Source organism: Malania oleifera, chromosome 13, assembly GCF_029873635.1.
Source record: "Malania oleifera isolate guangnan ecotype guangnan chromosome 13, ASM2987363v1, whole genome shotgun sequence".
NCBI classification, from domain to species: domain Eukaryota; kingdom Viridiplantae; phylum Streptophyta; class Magnoliopsida; order Santalales; family Ximeniaceae; genus Malania; species Malania oleifera.
Window position 1 is genome coordinate 85,013,037 of NC_080429.1, and position 23,289 is coordinate 85,036,325.

Genomic DNA, 23,289 nt, shown 5'->3' on the forward strand with positions numbered 1-23,289 from the left:
CATGTGGTAGGTGAAGAAGGAATAGGATGGTGTAATGGTTTAGATTAGAAGTGTGAATTTAGGTGCAATCTAGGATTGCAAAAGCAATTGATTCTAGGAGGACTATAATGAGGAGGACGACCCACTCACAATCTACTAACAGGGCAAGTAGCGTCGATATTGGTTCAAATCCAATTCGTGAGATAGAAATGCTCTTTAAGCCTTAACTACTGGTCACGGCCACGAAGGCTCTGAGTTCTTGCTATCCTCCCAAGTCAGTTAGTGGATCAGGAAAGCTCCGCCCAAAGGTCCTCCTAGAGGCTGTCACCGGTAGCCCAAGATCTGTCTATGACAGAAGAAGAAAGCTAGCACTTGAGTCAAGCAAAAAATGGGATTTAACTAGAATTAAGGAGTGTTTGAGGTATAAGGTCGATCTAGGCTTCTCTTTCTATAGAGCAAGTGAATTTAGAGAGAAGATCCCAAGTGAGCATGGTCCTTAGACACTTTGCAGGTCATTCTTCTAAATCTTTCTTTGATTTTTGGTCTACCGTTAATTCCTCTTTTCTGCTTCATAAAATAATTTGGAAGGCTGAACTTCCCCAAAAAATTTAAGGCTTTTATTTGGTTGGTTTTTCTTAATAGAGTTAACACCATCAATATGTTGCAGAGTAGGAGACCTTCAAAAGCACTTTCTCCTGATTTGTGTTCATTATGTTTTGATTGTTCAGAAAAAAATTTCTCATCTGTTTTTGCACTGATTTTGCTTGGAAGATGTAGAATAAGATTTTTTTTGTGCTTTAGTTTCTTTTCTCTGGTTTTTATAGAATTTTGATGGGAAATATATCATTCTCCCCTTTGTAAATTCTTGTGTTTCTAATCAAATCTCTTCTTTTTCTGGTTTTGGTAAAAGCATGGTTTTGAAAACAGGACTATTGACTGACTAGGCAAAGTCACTAGGTTGGTAGGACTGGTGGGTCAACTTGGGTTTGAGCTGGTGACATCAGCATGATGTCATATATATATATATATATATATATATGTATATATATATATTAAATTATATATATGTACGTAAAAGTAAAACTAATTATAGATATTTATATTAATTGTTAAAACATGAATGTATAAAACTAATATAGGGCTTTTAAGAATGTGATAATTATGCATAATAAATTTATAATATAAATTTATGATTTATCATTAATTATTATATTTAAAATTTCAAATTAAATGAATCTTGAGAAAAACGAACATCATTGTTTTTAAAAAGGCAAATCCGATTCATTGCCTTAAAAGAAGAAATATGCTCTCTTTTACGAGTCAATTTAACAACTAAAAATTTTAAAGAATTTCTAACCCATCAAATGCTCATTTAGGTGAGTCTTTATCCAAGGAAATTCTCCTATCTCCCATGCACAAGAGCTCCTCCTTGGCTCCCCCTTTCCAATGTTTCCATCCTTTCTCCCTTCCCTCCCTCCCTTTCCAATTCTGCTCTCTCTCTTTCTCTCTTTATCTCCCCTATCGTTTATGTATGCAAAAAAGGTCCATCCAACAAGCTGATCAGAAAATGCTGTGGGGGGAGGAGCAGTGAAAATTTTTGGAATAAGAAGAAAAAGCTGTGCTGGAGAAGTAGACACTGTGCAGTGGGAGGAATGGAGTAGTAGTTTGATTCATCATTCAAGACTTTCAAGCCCTTAAGGTGCGTGTGTGCTTTTTTTTTTTTTTTCATCTACTGCGTTGCACTTTGGTCCATTAACTTTTTACTCTTCTAACAGAAAAAATTAGAAATATATATTTTAAATTAAAAAAATCAGACTGGTTTGACCTAGCTGTGAACCTGAGTCAGACCGGTTTGGACTGTGTCTGCCGGTTCTGTACCAGGTGGTCCAGGTTGCTTCATTTCTGGATTTGCTACTTCACCCGGACGGGACAGGTAGCTGGATCCAGTGGAACCGGATTGGACTATCCGGTCTGCTTCAGTTTCTAAAACCATGGGTAAAAGCAAAAATGCAGTTGCTTTATGGAGATGTTTGGTTTTTTGCAGCAATGTTGGGATCATGACTGGAACATAATGCATATTTTTTTATGGGGAAAAAGTTAAATATTTCTTTGTTAGGACAGGATTCATTATTTTTGTTTTTGATAGAAAAAGAAGATATACTCATTGAAGAGGAAAGAATGTACAAGTAGGGTAAAAAGATCCTCCTATGAAAAGAAGAAACCAAGATATACTAGAAAACCATCAAAATAAAATCTCTTTCCAATCTCTGAAGATTGGAGAAAGGCACCTCTTTAAAACCGTCAGCTGTAGAAGACCAGAGAGAAGCCAAGTACTGAATCCTATCCCAAAGCAAAGTATCAGAATTCCTCTTTTTAAAAAAGGTACGACTATTCCTTTCCATCCAAATTCCATATAAAACTGTAAAGATGCTTGGACCTACTTGTACTAAGCATGAGAATACATGTTTTTCACTATAACGATAAGAAGATTATCTGGAACTTGCTGTACCAACGGACCAAAGAAGAAGATTGTAGCAATATCGATCATGTCAAAGTCACTCAATACGAAGATGGATGCTACAAGCAAGGAAATGCATGTGCTTGAAGACATCCAAGTCTTCAAAGCATTCTCATTATTAAGTTTGTCACTGCTGATGTGTTTATTGATGCCAATTCTCAATTCAAATCTTTTCTTTCTTTTGTGATACTAGAGAAACAAGGTTTCTTGCATTCCTCAAGCACTTGCTCAGAAGAGCCCAAGTTCGCTGCATCCTGTTTTTGATCCTCCAACATTTCCAAATTTGAAACCTTTTCTCCAAATAGTTTTTTTTTTTTTTTTTTGTGTGCTGGGGGGAGGGGTGGCAATGGATGCACCCTCGTTGGATGTTGATTAATAGTAATTAAATTAAAAAATTATTGTGTTTCATCCTAATAGGTTTAGGATTAATTAATTAGGTACTGTAAAATGTATAAAATGTGAGGGTGATATTGCCTTGGTTAAGGAAGAAGACATAAAAGAAAGATGACAAAGTTACTTTAATAAACTATTTAATGAAAATCAAGTAGAAGGCTTAAACTTAGAATTGAAAAATGAGAAAAAGATTAAAAATATGAGATCTATTTGCAAAATTAGAGTTAATGAAGTCAAGTTTGCATTAAAAAAGATGAAAAGTGGAAAAGGTATAGGACTGGATAACATCCCAATTGAAGTTTGTAAATGCAGCAAATACCTAGGTGATAAATGATAACACAATTATATGGTTAACTAATTTATTTAACACAACTATTAAAACTAAGAAAATGACATAATGAATAGAGCAAAAGCACTTTAATGTCTATATACAAAAATAAAGGAGATATTTAAAATTGTAATAACTATTGTGGAATTAAACTTATGAGTCATATAATGAAACTATTGTAAAGGATAATTGAACAAAGACTAAGGTTAAAAATGAGGGTCTCAGAAAATCAATTTGGTTTTATGCTTAGGAGATTTCGTATAGAAGCTATATATCTTTTAAGAAGATTAATAGAAAAGTTTAGGGAAAAGAGACTTGCATATGGTTTTTATTGACTTAGAGATAGCGTATGAGAGGATACCTAGGGAAGTTCTATGGTGGGTTTTAGAAAAAAAAAATGGCATATGTAGTAGGTATATTGATGTCTTTAGGGATATGTATGATGGAGTCATGACTAGTATAAGGACTACAGGTGGATTGGCTAGGAAATTTCTTGTCATAATAGGTGTACATCAAGGATCTGCTTTGAGCCTTTTGCTTTTTGCTCTAGTGATGGCTGAACTTACTAGGAGTATCCCAAATGAGGTTTCATGGTTTATGTTGTTTGTAGATGATATTGTCTTGATTGATGAGATTAGGGGTGGAGTACAATTTAAGTTAGAATTATGGAGAGAAGCTTTAGAATCTAGAGGTTTTAGGATAAGTTGAAATAAAACAAAATGTATGAAATGTAATTCAGTCATATTAGGAGGAATATTGGACAAAAGGTTAAATTTGATGGTCAAGAAATCAATAACACTAGTACATTTTAATATCTTGGATCTATTATGCAAGCTGGAGGAGAATTGAAGAAAATGTAATGCATAAAATTAAAGCAGGTTGGGTAAAAGGGAGAAGTACTTTGAGCATGTTTTGTGATTGTAAAATACCCTTAAAATTAAAAGAGAAATTCTATAATATGGTTGTAAAATCAGCTATGCTATATGAGTCAGAATGTTGGGCGAATAAGAAATAACACATCCAAAAAGTACAAGTTGCCGAGATGAGAATGCTAAGGTGGATGAGTGGTATAATGGTAAAGGATAAATTAAGGAATGAACATATTCGCAGCAAGTTAGGCATAGTTCTCCTAAGGATGGACAACTCTATTGGTTTGGGAATTTGCAACATAGGCCAAATAGTGTGCTAGTTAGGAGTAAGTTAGTTACTGTGAGGGGCGGTAGAAGGGGTAGAGGTAGACCTAAAATCACTTGGAATGAGATAGTAAGGATTTAATAGTCCTTGATTTGTTGGAGGAAATTGGCCATGATCGTGTAAATTGGCGGAAAAGGATTTATGCAGCCGACCCCACTTAGTGTGACTTAAGGCTTGGTTTGTTGTTGTTGTGTGTTTTATGTAAGGGTTTGTTTTTTGAAGGCTCTCTTTCCTGACGTCTGTGTTCTTTTTTTAAATTGTTCAGATTCTGCATTGCATCTTTTTATACATTGGATTATGCTTGGAGGGTATGGAATAGTTATTTGGTTATTTAGGTGAATGTTGGGTGAGTTTAGAAGCAGTGGACGACTGTTTGGCAGTTTCTTTTGTTGGTTTTGGCAGGAAAAATGAAAGGGCAGCTCTCTGGAAATGTGCTTTCTTTGCAGTATTTTGGGGACTGGATTGAGCAATGTGTGTATGTTTTTAGGGAAGAAGTTGTGCCATCTTCTGGTTCGGGTCAAGATACATTAGTTGGCTTCTCTTTGGTGTGTGGGGCTGGAGAATTTTAAGGGTGTGAGCTTTCTTGATATTCAGTGATTGGCGTTATGTGTTGGATTGTTAGTTTGTGCTGTTTTTTTTGGTCTTTTTAGTTTTTCAATTTTTCTTTGTTTTTTGTCTTGATTTTTCCAGACTTTATTGAGGAGATGTCTTATTCTCCTCGTTGTACATTCTTAATCTATTAATGACATTCTTCTTTTGCTAAAAAAAAAAGAAAATGTAAATCCTTGGTTTTTTTTTTTTACTCTTTTGTTTTTGCGAAGGAGGATGGCTTGTCTTCTATTTTCTGTAACTTTTTCCTTCTTCATGCATTAATGAAGTTTTTGTTATCTAGAAACAACAACAACAACAAATAATAACCTTTCAATGAGGCTTATGTAACTTAACTGAACTTCAAGTACAATTAAAATTAGTTTAATGGTTGACTAAGAAATTAAAATAATTATGTTCAACATGATTGTCCATAATCAGCAGTTAAATTTTCTTGTGTTATCCTATGATATCAATTGATATTTCATTCAATAAATTTCCAAGCTGGATACCATGTATCCTTATTTCCAAGCCAACGGCTTGTATTTTTATAAATTAAAAAAAAGGAGCTTGTACCTCTTCATTGTATTCTGTAATATGTTTGTGTTTGTTAAGCATTGTTATTCTTGCTGCAAGCATATAGTATATTGTTAGTTATTGAAGTCTGTACTGGCTGCTGTGCGTAACTTTTGAAATATTGTGCAGATTTTTTTACTCCTTTTATTTTTATTTCCCTTTAATGTTTGTAAAATTACTTTTAGGTGGAAGGTATGCGAAAACAATATTCGGGTTCAATGGATAAAAGCCCACCCAAGGAAATTTTGTGGAAAATTGTCGGTCATCGTTTATTCTTTGGACGCAATCATACACCTTCATGGGGTCCTGGGGTCCTGGAGGGGTTACTTTCCTTCGTCCTGATAGTGACCAGGAGGATAAGGCTTTTGTATGCCTGTACAGAATTACGTGTGTGATTTCCTCATGTTTCCATTTATTTCCTGAATTGCTTCCTCATATTTGATGTGTCATCATTGATTCATAATGTCTTTAGTGCTAACCCTGGTTGGTTGGCAATGAATGCTTTTGCTCTGTTCTCACTATGTGGTGCTGATGAAATAATTGTGAATGACGAATAAATCTCTTAATTTATGCGGAAGATTTTCATGCTTTGGTCAGCATAATCCACCAAGTTGATGTGAAATTGGGTTTCATTTTGTTATTTTTTAAAAATTTTAATTTCCAGTATTTGCTAGGATATGGCTTGAACTGCTTTGATGAGTGTTTCATGACTTCTATTTTAATGGGGTGATTCCTAAGAATATGAATTCCACTTTCATTTCTGTAGTTCCTATGAAGGATCATTCTGTTAGGGTGAATGACTGTTGGCCTATTAGTTTGGTTATGAGTGTATATAAGCGGATAGGCTTAGGGGGAAACTGTCTTCAGTGTTTAATCTGCTTTTTGGAGGTAGACAGATTTTGGATATTCTTGCGGCTAATGAGGTTGTTGAAGAGGCTAGGAGTAAGAAGAAAGGGATAGTGTTTAAAATTGATTTTGAGATGGCTTATGATAGGGTGAGTTGGATTTTTTAGACAGTTGGTTAGGAAGGGGTTTGATGTGAGATGGAGAGGTTGGATTAGGGAACCTGTATTCTTCCGTTTCTGTTATTATATGGGGAACCCAAGTCTTTATTTTCATCTTCCATGGGGGTGAGGCATTTTGGCATTTTCCTTTTATTTTGGCTGTGGATGTGTTGAGCAAGATGATTTAAGGGCAGTTGATAGAGGTTATGTTCAGGGTAATGTCGTGGGTAGGGATCCGGTGATATTTTTTCACACTTAGAATTTGTTGATGTTTTTCTCTGATGACAGATCCGCCTTTTGTAATATTTTGACTATTGTTGCTATTCTTCTGGTTTTGAAGTTGGTTTTGGGGCTAAAGGATAATCTGGGAAAATGTGGTTTAGGTGCTCTTGGAGGTGACTTCTAGTTTTGCTTTGCTTACTGGTTCTTGTTTGCTAGAACAACTTTTGCCTTATTTAGGAGTGCCTTTAGGTGATAGCCCTCGCTCAGTGAGGTTTGGGAGCCTGTGGTGATTAAAATTTCTGAGGGTCTTGACTGGTGGTTTTTTTTTTTTTGAAAGTCCTATTATTTTTATTCAGCCTTGTCTTATGTCAGTTTTTCTTTATTTTCTTTCTTTGTTTAAAATTCTGGTAAAGATGGCTGGTGGATTAGATCCTGAGTGATTTCGTTAGTCAGGAGGAGAGACCATGTGGTGAGTTGGTAGGTTGTTAAGAAGGTTGAAGAGTGAGGGAGGCTTGTGCCTTGGTAATGGTTGTAAGAAGTGGATTCTCTTTGGCATAAAGTAATTAAGATTTAAGAGTAAATTTATGCTGATATGATAGTGACGGTGACTCATGAAAACCTATGGAAAATCATTTCATTGGTGTTATCCCTTTTTCTCTTCTTGTGCTAAGTTTAAAGTTGGGGTTAGTTGTCAGGTTCAGTTTTGGAAGTATCATTGGCTGGGAGAGTAGTGCTCCTCTCTTTCTTCAACTTCTCTTTTTTGTCTTTCTTTATACTAATAAGCTCCTATTCATCTTTCTTGGTTGCTGTTAATGACATTGTTTCTTGGGACTTGCACTTTCATAGAAACCTCGACAATAGGGAAGCATAGGATCTTTCTTCATTTATTTCTTTGGATTTCTTTTGGTATTTTTGTAGGGGTGGGGGGGTGTATGGATTTGAAATTTGGATGCTTTTGGTGTTTTCTTCTGGAGCCCTGATATTGTTTCTTGGGACTTCAACTTTCATAGAAATCTTAATCATAGAGAAATGGAAGACCTTCATTTTTTTCTTTATTGGAATCTTTTCTGTCTCTTATAGCGGGATGTTAAGATTTACAATTTGGATGCTTTTGGTGTTTTCTCCTGGAGCTCTTTCTATATCCATTTGATTCATTCTGCACATTTATCCCCTTGCTAATTGCATTTTGAATAATAAAATTTCTTCAAAGGTTAAAGGATTTTGTGTTGATATCCATTCTTACAAGGAGAATAGGGGTTTTGATCTTGTGTGAACTGGACTTAATGGAGGTTTAAGGAAGTCGGCCCAGTACTTAAAGCAACCTTATATGAGGGGTTGGGTTGGAACTAAGAGAAATTATGTTGGGGCTGCTAAATCAAAGGGCAGCTTTGAAAGAAAGTGCTAACAAGGAGATTGGAAGAAGCAATTACAGAGGGTCAAAACAGCTGGGTTCGGAAGAAGGAGCTGGAGGTGCTACTCCAGGAGAAGTGGATGGCTCTTCGACAAGGTGCCAGGTGAAGTTAGGCAGCTTGTGTCAGTTGTTCTGGGTAAAAAGGGTGAAAAATTGCGTTTCTTATGATCTTCCTGATGAATTTCCAGAAATAAACTTGTGTTAAGGGGAGGATGCAATAGAAGATTATGAGATTGATGGGGGCTTTGAACCTTTGGATCAAGTAAGGATGAGAATAGAGATTATGTGGGAAAATTAAAGATGAGTTGACTGTAAAAGGAAATGAGGTGATGCTAGGGATGATGGACTTAAAACTCCTTCGTCCCAAGATTTTGGAGAGGAGGGGGGTGATGATTATGATAGTATGAGTGAGTCTGAAAGAGGTCTACTGCTGGAACAACTAACTGAGACCTGTAGTTTCAGATATGAATTTGATCCTACTGAAACTTCTAGAGAAAATGAGGTGTCAAGTTCAGGTACAATGGAATTGGGGGATTGTGAATTATTTCATCAGCAAGTGGGGCGCATTGGACTCTGGGAGGAACTCTGAGAATGTACAGGTTGGTGTTCGCCATTTGAAGAAGCATGCACCTTCAAAACATCATAGTTGAGGAAGGAACTTGCCGTTACTGCAAGTAATTAAGATTCTGCTTCTATTGATCCTAAAGGTAGTCTTGAGAGTCTTGGGTAAGTCTCAAATGATCTCCAATTGGAATGATGAAGGGTTTTCTAAGCCTTTGAAAGGCATTCTTCTCGTTCAAGGTGATGCGCATAATTTACTAAATATTACTTTGTGCACAGGTTGGGTGCTGAAGGGGGAGAGGAAATTATCCTTTGTCCTTCAGGGGGAGAGAGACAATTTGAGATCTGCAAGATCTTTCTCAAAGAGACTGGGATAAAATTGGTTAGTCCTTTAGGGAAGGAGGTTTGATTGGCTGTTTCACATATAACTTATGAAAAGGAAAAAGAAGTCTTCAGAAAGTGTTGAAAAATTTAAAATCTTCAATTATGCGGGATTTCTTTTTTGGGGAGGGGGGTGGATAGTAAGTTGGTTAAGATTGTTAAAATATGAGGGTAAGGAGTTGGAACTTTAGAGGCTAGGAGATTGTAGAAAAAGGGGTTTGTTCCAGGAATTGGTGTCCAAATATTGACTTGATGGTTGATGCTTTACTTCTATGGAAAACAAGGTTAGAATGTGTACATGGTGGTATTATTAGGAAGATCTAGCTAGAGGTAAATATTGGGCTATTCTATCTTCAAGAGGGGCAGCTGGGGGTATTTTGGTGGTTTGAGACACATGGGTGACTAATTGGGTGGATTATGTCAAGGGTTCCTTTTTCTTTATTAGTGTTGCTGGAGGTGGGGGGGAAGAGGTAGTGGTGGTTTACTTTGGTTTATGGTCCTTCTAGACCTACTTATAGATCCCAGTTTTGGGAGGAGTTGTGGGGGCTGTGTATGGGTTGTGTTATCTAGATGGATGACTGGTGAATTTAATTTAGATATATTTTTATTGATAAAAAAAAGGTAGTGGGAGTTTTCATATGTCATGCTGTTTTTCTATCACTTCGTTAGGGAGTGCAGTTTGAGAGATACTCTGGTTAGATCGTTCTCTTTTTATTGATGAGTATGAGGTCTCCCTCCAAAGTGGATGGAGGGAAAAGATGGTCAATCCTCGCCTGTCTATGTTGCTACTGCTGGCTTTGCTTGAGGGAATTTAGCTGAGCTTTGAGATGCTACATTTCTGCCTCTTTCTTTTTGAAAGCTGGAGAGAATGCCGACATGTGCTCCATCATTTGCATTAGTTCCTCATGCACTCTTTTGGATATGGTTTGAATGAAACCTACAATCTGGTTTTGTCCATCAATGTTCTGATGTGGAGGATCCACACTAAATGTGGCAACCATAGAGCATACTGGGTTTGGGACAATCACCTTTGTCCATCACTCAAGGAGTGATGGAGGCTCCGAAGGAGTCTCTAAGCAACCATGGCTTTGATACCAAATGGGCACTCAGTGTAGGATCGTAAGTAAGGATGTGGAAGAAAGAAACAAAAGTAATATGAACACACTAATAGAAATTTCATTAATTTTTAAATGGGGTACAAGAACAAGAACAAGAGTTATACATGGAACTCTTACAAGAGAAATCTTAAAATAAACTTCTTTGCTCTCACTTGCTCTGTCTAGCTAGAGGCTAGAACCTTCTTTATATAGATGAGGATTGAGGGAATATGCCATGACATCTTGGAATATGCCTTCGACATACTATTTTTCCTTATCTCCTTTACACAACTTTTGATAAAGCTAAAGCTGACTGACAATGACAATACAAATAAAGATAAAACTGAAAATGATAATACAAATAAAGATAAAGTTGACTGATAATGACAATACAAGTAACGATGAAGCTGAAAATGATAATACGGATGAAGATAAAGTTGGGCACAACAAAGATGATTGCTTCAGTGGTCCATTCTTGCCCTATATTCCTCTTCTTCTTTAGTTAGGTAGACCGCCATTATCTCCAGGTCTTCGATTGTCCCATTACTCTTTGTTTGTTCCACATAATAAAGTGTCAGCCTGTTCATTAGGTAGGTACTATAGAAATGGGAAAACAAAACTGGGTAATGAGAGCTTTTGGATCTCTCGTCATCCTGAAAGTGCATTGGGTTGAATAAATCTTGTGGTAATCTGTTCGGGTCAATCTGATTTATGTGGCATGGACTTTTCCTTGTATCAATCCAATTATGTGTTGGTGGATGCGGATTCGAAAAGGGATTTTCTTTGAAGCTCCGTATCCTTTCATAGATGGGAGAGATATTAACATACCTATTCCCGTCTTGGATTTGGATCTCACATTTGAGGTGGAAAATAACCAGTAAATATGGGGACCCAGTAATGAAATCTAATTGTTTAACCCATTGTGCTTTTGTTTTGAAAAATAGTAGCCAATCTTTAAAGTAACTGTATTGGCGTGGTTTTTGTCTGTGATTTGTTATGAAGGCATAGGTTCAGGGTTTGTGAAGGAGCATATTGAGACGGTAGGTCCTTGCAAGGTACCAAAGAAGGAGGAATGCTTCTTTAGGGAAGGTCAAATGGGAAAGTGTGGGGACCTAAAGGTCATTGATGTATGGAAAAAGAGGGTGCTAGTCCAAGTATTTTATTGGTGCATCAACTAAACCGTATTTTGAGAGGAGAAGGGATTTGAGACCTTAGATCATTTTGTGATTTCCCTTATCAATGGTGTGGCTAAGGATGTTATCTTGGATTTCATTGGGAAGGGTTTGGACAAGTTGTGAAAGAGAATAGGATGATGAAGATGCAATGAGGAAGAGAACCTAGGGATGAGTTTGGGGATTTGTTGGTTGTGAGAGGAAGTCACTAAGGATGTTGTGCTTCTCTGTGATGTGTTTTACTTCAAATTTATATTGTAAAACCAATTTGTCCATCTAAGAAGTTGTCCTTGCGGGAGGATCTTCTACTTGAATTGGATCATCTTTGAAAAGGAGGAAATATCAATTTCAATTGTAAAAGTATTTCCAATCAGATGAAATTCGAACTCTCCAATCCCTCTTTTTACCGCCAATATTTCTTTGAAGGTGGAGTGATAGTGCGATTCTGATTCTTTGAATGCTCCACTCTTGTATCCACAGATATGTCTAGTCCTATCTTCTTTTTCCTCAATTAAAGCTGCTCCCTAATAGAAATCACTAGCATCGGTCTACAAGATTCTCTTTCCTTTGTCAGGAATATGGAATGGTGGTAATTTTGTGGTCATTTCTTTGAGTGATTTTACTGTCTCTGTGTGTTTAGCTTCCCAAGGGGGCACATCTTTCTTTTTCAAAAGCTGGTGGAGTAATGTTATGTAAGCTGCCAGCTTTGGGACAAAGTTTGCCATATAATTGACAATACTAAGGAACTGTTGCAATTGTTTTGTCATCATCCGACTATCTGGAAAGGTGCTGAACTGTGTAGCAATATGTGGTTGCAGCTCATATTTCCCTTGGCTAATCTTCATCCCAAGAAAATCAACTGTTTTGACATCAATAATCATTTTCTTTTCTGACAACATAATCTCGTAGTGCTACACAATATTTGTGAAGCCAATGACAACCATGTTATATTACCACTTTACCTAACAACCTAAACCATTAGGTGGTGGGCCAACAATGTATGTCAAGCTTTGACACTCCCTGCACATGCAGCCTAATAACACGTGGAGAGTTAAACACACGATAAATAGCACCCTTTATAGGGAATACAATTAACACAGGCAACAAGACTACAATCCAGGATCTCCTCATAACCATCTCTGACACCATTTTGAGATTTTTCGATTAAATGGATGACCTAACACAACGATAGGTCTCTCCCTAATACGTATCAAATACAAACTAATGACCATAGTACCATTACTAACTCTCTCTTATTAACATGACAGTAACACTAATAATAATACTAAAAGACTAAAAAGACTAAAATAACCATTAACTAGGATAAAAAAGAATACTTTGGGTAGAATATTGTAAGTTTTGTTTGTGCTGGTTAAGATAGAATAAAAGCTCCAGGAGTGGCTTTATATATAAAACAAAGGTGAGGAAATTGGAAAACAAAGATAGGTTCTTTTATTGCTTGCCTTTATTTTTTGACACTTGTGGTAGTTTTTCATATGGCCTACTTAATATAAATCTTACTACTATTTTGATCAAAATCTCATTAATAATTTTGTTGGTTAATCTTCATCAATTATGAAAGAGCCTCCAATAGATCTTGCAAATCCCATCATACACACATATGCACCTATGCTTCTTTGTTAAAAATAATTCAGCTTGATATTATGGCAAAATACACTAACTTTTCTATTCTCTCTCTCTCTCTCACAATAGAAAAAGAACTTCATTAAGTAGAGAAGAATAATATACAAAGAGGTGGGTAAGAAATCCTCAAAATGAGAAGATAAAAATTATTAAAAACAATAAGGCCTTTGAGCCCCGGCGGACATCTACAAAATACATACCCTTAAAAGGCCTCCACTAAAAGGCCAAGGACGCCAAGTACTAAATCCTATCCCAAAGCAAATTTGAAGGCAACTTCTGTCAATTGAAAATATGTGCATTTCGTTTTGGCTAGAAACACAGGCCTAGTAGAGCACTTGTGAGGATTTCTAGCATGCAAAGTGGTAGGGTAGACCTAAAATAACTTGGAATGAGATAGTGTGGAAGGATTTAATAGCCCTTAATCTAATAGAGGAAAACACTCTCGATCGGGTGAATTGGGGGAAAATGATTCATGTAGCCGACCCCACCTAGTGGAACTAAAGGCTTGTTGTTTTTGTAGCTCTATTTCATAATGTAAGGTACAACTTTATCATTAGCTATGTAAAATTGATATGGGCATGTGCGCTTTCGCTAGTATAATTATGGTGTGTGGTAATACAATAATATGGGGCATTTATCTATGATTACCACTCTATTCCAAAGCTAGTTAAGAGAAGTATCAATATTCAATACTCTTGAAAATTTTGGCATTTCACTCCATCCATATACACCAAAAGATAGCCACAATCAAACACTGCCAATAAGCCATTCTCTTCTTCCCCTTCCTAATTTCTCTAAACATCATAACAAAAAAAATTGCTTCCAAAGGGGAAGGGCACACCCAACTCTCTACAAAAATACCATACTTACTCCAGAAGGTGAACAAGTGTGAACAAATCTCTTCACTCTTAAAACAAAAGACACACACATCAGGTGATAAAGACTTGTTAGGTCTTCGTTTCTTAGCAAACCATAGCTATTATTTTTTTTCAGGATCACTGTCCTTTTAAAGGCCTTAATCTTAGAAGGAACTTTGGCTTTTTATATCAAATAGAAGGGCAAAAATAGTAGCGTTAGGAATATGAGTCAAGTGAGGAAAGAAAGAATTTTCAAGAAAAAACCACAAACTTTTGTCACTCTTCAACCGGAAGCAAAGAGAATGAAGCACATTAATCAAAGGGATGAGCTCGTTGGTCTCTCTCTCTCTCTCTCACTTACTCATTAAGTGATTGTCCAAATACCACTTTACCTAAAAGCTTAAGCTATTAGGTTGTGGGCTAACAATGCATATTTAGCCTTAACAGTCCCCTGTACTTGCAGCCAGACAGTATGTGGAAAGATAAACACATGATAAATAACACCTGTGATAGGGAATACAATAATTTTTTAAACACCACACAATAAATGCGGGCAACAAGACTAGAACCCAGGACCTTATGGTAATCAGCCCTTTTGCCTCAATCTTATCTTCTTCGTCTGGGTAGAAAAAGGCAGAGGCATAAGCTCTTGAAAATGGTGCAGCGACTCACGTATCGAAAGCTGCATAGCTATACCATCAAATCCAACCAACACAGGGTTGTTAAAACCCTCGGGGTTGATTGGTGTGCCAGAGTACTAAGAAGGGAGCCAGTGGTCCCAAGTGTGATCCAAGGGATTCCTTACTTGAGACCTACTGAATATAAGAGGCCTAGATTATCCAGGAATTGTAGGTCTGTGAATCGTGCCTATGGTGGCGTATTGTCTGGTGGTGCTGCGAGGGAGAGGATCATTCGAGACTTTCTGGTGAGGAGCAAAAAATTGTTAAAAAGGTCTTCCTTCCATTTTAACCAGTTATTCAACAGTGATTAAGGATCCTTTCTCACAAAATGAAAATCCCAAGAATACCCACTCTCTTGCAAGAGTTGTAAAGAAGATATGTAAAAGAGATGGGATATAAATAGCTAAAGGAGCCTCCCCAATACAATAGTCCGCCCAGAAGTAGATTTCTCCCATTACCAACACTATATCAAATGTGGCCACCCGGGGGGGGGATGTGAGGAGTAATAAATTTGAGACACAAATTCCTAATGACTCGAATAAGTAATATTAATCCCAACTATGGCATCCCACCCGTTTTGAAGTTCAAATTTACTGCAGACTACCCTGTACCAAAGAGAGGTTCGGTTCTAAAGGAAGTGCAGACACTTCCTCCACAAAAGAAATATTTTTGGACACCGAATTACCCAGATCAAAATCTCCGACCCTTTTGAACCTACACACAGTTGCCAAACTTGCAAGGTCTCTATCGTGCTCACCTACCCCGGACCACAAGAAATCCGTTATCAATTTCTCTAATCTTCAAGCCACTCTCACCCTTTCTCCCCCAGATGTTTTTTCCTTTATGTTTGGATAGTTCACTGAAATAGTGCCATGTCAGTGCCATGTCTGTTTTTGCATTGTGTGTTTGCTTGGAGAGCATTTAGGTTTGTTTGGATAAGATTTTTGATTTATTTGGAGTGTTGGGTTTGTCCAGAGTCAAAGCATGATTTGTTTTCCACATCATTTTCAGGGTTTGGCAAGAGTAAAGATGCCTCTGCATTGTGGAGATGTGCAGTTTTTGCATTATTGTGGGGAACTTGTTTGGTGCGAAATGTGAGCATATTTATAGGGGAAACGTTAGCTTCTTTGTTATGGGATAGGATTCCTACTCTGGGGTTTTGCTGTCGGTGGTTGTTTTAAAGGATTGATTCCCCCCCCCCCCCCAAAATATATTCAGCTGGTTTGGTGGGCATTTCTATTTTTATTTTTCTCCTTTTTCTTTTATTTCATGTTTTGAATAGGGTGACTTATTTTTCTTTTAATTGTATATTCTTTCTTTTCTAATGAAGTCATCTTCGTTTCTTATAAAAAATATGGGGGGTTAGAAGAAAGACAAAATGAACAAGACTAGTGTGATTCCCATGAGTTAAAAAAGCTCCTTTCCACCCATCATACCTCCTAGCTACTCTCTCAAAAAATGTTCCCAAAAAGAACCAGCTGTACGGTAACTGATTCCCAAAAATAATCAGCAGTAATTACCACCTAAGGGAAATTAGTAATGCGCTAGCTCACAACACTAAACCAGCTATTCTTGCAGAATGACTCGAATCAACTCCAACACTGACAATACACTATTAGTGAAGTTAATCCTAAGGCTAGACAATTTTTCAAACACCTGCAAAATAGTTAAATATTGGAGGAACGATCCATGTCTACTTGAAGAAAAAGAATGGTGTCATCTGCAAATTGCAAATGCCATTTAGGCAAGTGCTCATTGCCAACCTTTATCCCTTCCACCAAGCCTCTGTTAACCCCTTTATCAATCATTTTACTCAAAGCATCTGCTACAATAATGAAAAGGAAAAAGGGATAGAGCATTTCCCTGTCTCAGACCCCTAGAAGCGTTAAAAGAGGGTTTAGCCTCCCTGTTCTCTAGAACAGAAAAAGCTATAGATGAAAGGCACCCTATAGAGACCTGGAAATTTATTTAGGAAAAATAATAAAGGAAAAGGGAAAAGAAAGAAGGAAAAAGGAAAAGGATTTTTAAAAGGGAGTCTGCGGGGATTCGTTAACGAACCAACTGGCTTCGTTGATGAACATCCTTCTTTGGCCCGTCGACGAAGACACGTGTCTCGTCAACGAAGATTTACCAAAAGTGGTTTCAGATAGTTTTGAGATTCGTCGACGAACTCACAGCTTCGTTAACGAACGTTCTTCTTAGGCTTGTCCACGAACTCATGTGTCTCGTCGACGAAGCCCTGCCTATAAATAGTGTGACTTTCATTTTAAGCGAGGATTTCTCTCTCCTCACGCCTCTCTCTCTCTACCCTACGGCTCCCTCACTCTCTCCCTTCGATTTCGTACCCATCTTAGCCTGGTTTGACGATCAAGAACTGCCACGGAGATCTAGGGAAGATTCTCTACAACCTAATCGGGATGGATCGTTGATTTTGGGTTTTGGGACACCATCCCAAAATCAGGGTAAGTGAGATATTTTAGGGTTTATGTGTGTGTTTAGAGTTTGCTAGCCTAGAAAAGTTAGTAAATGATTTTTATACTGGGTTTGAGTTGATTTTATTGGGGATAATGTAATTTCAGGGTTTGGAGTTTTGAACGCCTCGAGCGTGATTAGAATTTTAGCAGGCTTTTTAGGAATCAGGTAAGAGGATTAAGTTAAGTCAGCATTTATATTAAATTTGAACCGATTAAACTGGTATATATATATTTATAAGTTCAAAGGCTATGTTGAAAACCAACCGTTTAACAAAAATTTTACAAACCTATGATATATGGTACAGTATTTTTGAATATTACTACGAACTAAAAATATTGTGTATCTTTGGTTGTCTCCTGGACTGTTTTCAAATATTGAAATCGTGAGGCAAGTGAATGATTTTATGGTTTATCAAGAAACCAAATTTGAGAATGGTTGTGAAACATACTGGAACTACTTATGAATAATGTAGGGATGTGATATGACGGTCGGGGGCTGGGTTTTATGTGATGGCCGGGGGCTAAGTTTTATTTGATGGCTGTGACTCGGGTGTAACTCACGGCCGGGGGCCTCGTGTTTATTAAATGGCAGTTGAAATGAAGTGATTTATACTACTGTTTTATTTACTTAAATTGCATGATATGCTTTAGGAGCCCTGGGGACCAGTTGTTATGTGAGCACGGTACCGTTGTTAGTGATTGCTTATTAGACCATGCGCACCCACACTGTTCTGGATAGAAGTGTAGGGGGGTCTCAGCTGACTGCCTGCGTGAGGTTGAAGTAAAGGCGTCGGACCTGTAGCTTGGTTGTGGATGCCTGCAAACGTACTTGCAGAGGATGATGTTTTGACTTTGTTTTGAGCTGATCACCGAGGCTTAGTCCAGCCTTTGGGCTACACAACCCATGCCATGGGGGAAGTAAATGGCGTTAGTCACAGGGAGTTGTCTTATATGCATATCTGTGGATTTATGTAAATGGAGTTAAATATTTACTGAACTGGTTTATACAATAGAAAGGAAAAATGATATTTTCAACTATATGGAATGACTATATATTTTTAAATGATATTCTCAATTAAATGAGGAACTGGTTATTTTTTGTATACACTAAAATTTATGCTGGCTACACATTGATTTTAACTTAGTCTTTCTTACTGAGAAGTGTCTCACCCCAATATACAAATTATCTTTTTAAAAAACTATAGAGATCATGTTTAGCGGGGCTAAAGGGGCCGAGCTAATCGTAAAGTTTATGTACTGTGTATGGACTGAATTTTCTTTTTGTACTATTTTAATGGGTTGTAATATGGATAATTGGAGACTATTGTATATAAAAGTAGTTTAGAACTCTGAAAATGGATTACGGAGAATATATTATTCATTTCCGCTGCAATTATAGAATGATTATGGTATCGGGTACACAGACGTAACTAAAGTAGCACCCTAGGCCCACGTGGCGTGTCAGGGCGTTACACACCCGATAATCCATTTCCTCTATCTTGCTCAAACCCTTTCCTGCCCATCACTCTATCCAAGAAACCCGAACTAACAGAGTCATAAGCTTTTCCAAAATCAAATTTCGAAACCAATCTCCTCTTTTTGCTTCTAACAGCATCTTTCACAACTTCACTTGCTTCCAAAGCTACATCTAAAATCTATCATTAGTGAATGCACTGTGACTATGGAAATAGTATTCAACAGCTAGCCAATCTCTTAGAGAATACTTTAGTAAAACATGGAAATATATTTTATTATACAGTGATTATTGTTGGGCTTTTGTGGAGCCTAGTTGTGTTTTTAATTTGGATGACGACCCGACCTCTATTTAATTAGAGATTTCTATCCTAAGGTTTAGTCCATGGAGCGAAGGCTTGGGCCGTGAGGATTGCTTTCGGGTGATTAGGGTTCGTGTGGTTGTACCTGCAAGAGAGCGAAAGGGAGAGCATTGTATCGCCACACTCTCTGTGATTTCTTCCTGATAATATTAAAATCCCTACAACTCCGTGGACGTAGGCAAAATTGCCGAACCACGTAAATATTGTCTTGTGCGTGTGATTGATTTTTTTTCTTTGGCATTATTTTTCTTCTATTTTGTTTCTCACAGGTTTCGGGAATTCGTTCTTTATTCCCAACAATTATGTGCACCCTTTTTTGCAATGTCCTTTCCTTGAGCATGTTCAAGTTTAGCTGTTGTTTTGTTCCAATGGAAACTTTGTGTTTGCTAGTTCATTTGAAAAGTGGGAAGAAACGCTTTATGGAACATTACAGGTGTGTTAACTAATCAAACTGTTGGAAAAAGCTTTGGAGTTGCACTACTTTTTCTGTGGTGTGTATTTGGATGGGACATAATTCTAGACTTGGCGTGGATTAGTGTTCTTGTTTTGGCTTCTTTTTGGCGCTTGACTCTTGCTCTTTTTCCTAGTGTGCAACTTGTTGACGTGCAATGAGATTGGAGGGCTATGTTATTTTAACTGTAGTTATTTATATATATTATTTATTTATTTTTTGTTTACTGTTGTTTTAGGACTTCTTCTCCTCTAATTCTTGTAATCTCCTTTATTCTAATAATAATTTTTATCTAAAAAAGTTGGGGTGCAATGCATTATTTTGATTTCGTATTCTGTCGGATATTACACTAAAACATGTGCTACATGCTTCTTAAGGCTTGTGTTAAACATTCTTGTTTATTTCTTTATCTATTTGTTGATATAATGTCCCATTATTTGAGCTGCAAAAGAGCTGAGCCAAGCCGAGCTTTGTTATGCCCAAGCTTGTTCATTAAATTTTTAACCAAGCTCAAACTCAAGCCAAGCTCAAAGTGAGCGTTGATATAACTGCTAAAGCTTGTTTATTATGCAAATGAATGAGATCACGAGTCCTTATCAAGTCATGTTGTTGAGATGCTCACTAATGGTTTGGCTCTTTCGAAACCCCTCAAGAGATGAGCAGTTTTGTTAAACAAAAAGGGGAAAATGGGCCCTACTTCTAAGCGCACTACAATTTACCAAGTCTAATTTGACCTTGTTAAATTAGCCCATAAATGATTCTAATTCAAGCCTATTAGATACGTCCCAAAATTGAGCCTATTTACGAGTTGCTCACAAGCCGAACCCATTCATGTTGAGGTTTGGCTTGTTTATTAAACGAGCCACAAAGTTGGGCTTGGAAATCACTTGTTTATGTAATGAATGAGCCTGAAAGAGCACTTATTGAGTCAAGCTTCCAAGCCACTCATGAGCAGCTTGGTTCATTTGCAGACCTGCTCGTTATTAGTATATTTTATTTCACATAGTAATCCTTAATGGTATCAATGCATATTTTCTTAGTGACCAATTGCAAGTTTCTTGTTGTGGTTTTAGGCCCCAATATCCTTGCGAAGAACATTAGTAGTGCCAATTTTATTTTGCTTGACTTGCTGATGTGAGGGGTCTTTTTTGATATGATTTCTGTTTTTGTTTTGGTTGCATCACAATAAAGAAATAGGTGATGACAACTGCATCAACGTTACCTAGAATATGGAACATTCCGATTCATGAATGGGCATGGGATCACAGTAAGGCACATGTAAAATGTGGAATATTAGAGGCATACTTTGTATAGATATATTGGTGAAAAATGTATTAAGAGCATTAGGGGATGTTAAGATGTTCCTACTTATAGAAGAGATTTTTTGTGAAATGGATTAATAAGTACTAAAAATAGAATGTAATGCAAAAATTCTCTACTTTAACTAATAAAGAATATGTTATGTGAAAAATACTAAATTGAAACCTTGGATATTCAATTAACATTCCAGAATGAAAATGTACCACATTTTCTAATGTTTGTACCACTTTTTGGATATAAAGTATCATCCTCATCATCATCATCATTACATGTTATGTAACAACAACAACAATAACAACAATAGCCCAAGTCATAAGTCTCTCTAGGTGGGATTAGCTACATGAATCATTTCTCGCCAATTTATGCGATCATGGACAACTTTCTTCGACAAATTCAAAGCTATTAAATCCCTACTATCTTTAAGTCTATCCCTACCCTTTCTATTACTCACAGTAACTCACTCACTTTTGCTCACTAGCACACTATGTCGCCTAATGTTGCAAGTGCCCAAACTATCTGAGTTATCCCCCCCTTATCTTATTTTCTATAGGAGCTACATCAAGCTTACCGCAAATATATTCATTTCTTAATTTATTCTTTAAGGTTATACCACTCATCCATATTAGCATTCTCATCGCGACAACTTTTATTTTTTGGATATGTTGTTTTTTAGTCGCCTAACATTCTAATCCATATAACATAGTTGGTCTTACAATCATCTTATAAAATTTTCCTTTTAATTTTAAGGGTATTCTACGATCACATAGCATACTTGAAGCACTTCCCCATTTTACTTAACTTGCTTTAACTTTATACATTACATCTTCTTCATTTTCTCCTTCAACTTGCATAATAAATCCAAGATATTGAAATCTACTAGTGCTGTTGATTTCTTCATCACTAAATTTATTTGTCTCCAATATTCCTCCTACTATGACTAAAATTATATTTCATATATTCTTTCTTATTTCTACTTATTCTAAAACCTTTAGATTCTAAAAATTCTCCATAATTCTAATTTAGATTCTACGACACCCCTAATTTCATCAATTAAGGCAATATCATTTACAAACAACATACACCATGGAACCTCATTTTGGATACTCTTAGAAAGTTCATCCATCACTAAAGAAAAAAAAATAAGGGCTCAAAGCAAATCCTTGATATACACCTATTGTGATTGGAAATTCCCTAGTCTCTCCACCTATAATCCTACCACTAGTCATTACTCCATCATATATGTCCTTAATGATATTAGTATATGTTGTGAAAAAGAAGACCTTAAACAATGCACAGCAAAATATAAAATTGTTGGAAGAATCAAACACAAACAATTGCAGCAATCTAAATGATGAATACAAAAATATTCCACAACCACAGCAAGTAAATAAAGCAATAACAAGAACAATAACACCAGGAATTACGTTGTTTGGCAAAGCCCACATCCACTGGAGTAAACGGAAAAAATTCACTATCTTCTTGTCCAAATTACATGAACAATACATGAATTCTCTCAAAACTCTCCTCTACCACACTTGGCTTCCTTGGCATCCTATATACATCATATTCTATGTATATATAAGCCCCCTCGAAGGTTTCCCCCCGAAACCCAACCATACTGACGTTCAATTATTCAAAATTCAAAAATTTGCGCATGATATTTCGAGCCAATCAGTCAACCGATTCAAACATAATGTAATTGTTCTGAACTCTAGATTAATCAATCGATTGATTTGGCCAATTAGTCGACTGTTTGCTGTTGCTCCACATATTTTCTTCTTGTTTTCCCTTAGAATGTGAGCACATTCACAACAATACACCTATTATATACACTTTTTTTTTTTTTTGGTCAATAAACACCATATGCAATTCCCTATTCTTTTCTATAAACTTTTCCATTAATCTATTTAAAAGATATAGGCATAAAATCAAATTGATTTTCTGAGACCTTTGTTTTTTACCTTAATCTTTGTTCAACTACCTTTTCCCATAGTTTCATTGTGTGACTCATAAGTTTAATTACACAATAGTTATTACAATTTTGAATATCTCCTTTATTTTTGTATATATGTGTTAAAGTTATTTTCCTCCATTCGCTTGACATTTGCTTAGTTTTTATAATTGTGTTAAATAAATTAGCTAACCATAAAATATGATGACATCATTGCAATATGATTATTGATTTTTTATATTATTATTAAGTACGTAATATTTAAATAAAATAAAATATTAATTACTAATATCATTAATAATTTATATAATAAAATTTAGTAATATTATAATATACAAAATTACATATAATACATAATTTTGTTTATCAATAAAATGCAATGCTATTATTGTGGTATGAATAATAAAATAGTATTATAATAACAATAATGTCTTATATATTATTTATATTTGAAAATGTACATAATAATAAAATATACGATAAATTGTAATATTGATACTCTATTTGTGCTTTTATTTTTTTTTTCCCTCCCTTAATTTGGATTTTTGAAATTAGGAATCTTAGTTATAATGATGTAATTTTAATTTTTTAAGACTAATCCTCTGTAGGGGTTGCATGTAGACTTATTTTGCTGGTTTGGTAGAAGAATTACA

The 23,289-nt window shown here is 36.2% G+C and overlaps 2 pseudogenes; both read left to right on the forward strand.

The window, feature by feature from the left end:
* LOC131145524 (histone deacetylase 5-like) overlaps positions 1 to 23,289 on the forward strand; it is a 99,934-nt pseudogene that overhangs the window by 14,703 nt on the left and 61,942 nt on the right.
* Positions 14,581 to 14,916, forward strand: LOC131146158 (large ribosomal subunit protein eL34-like; annotated as a pseudogene).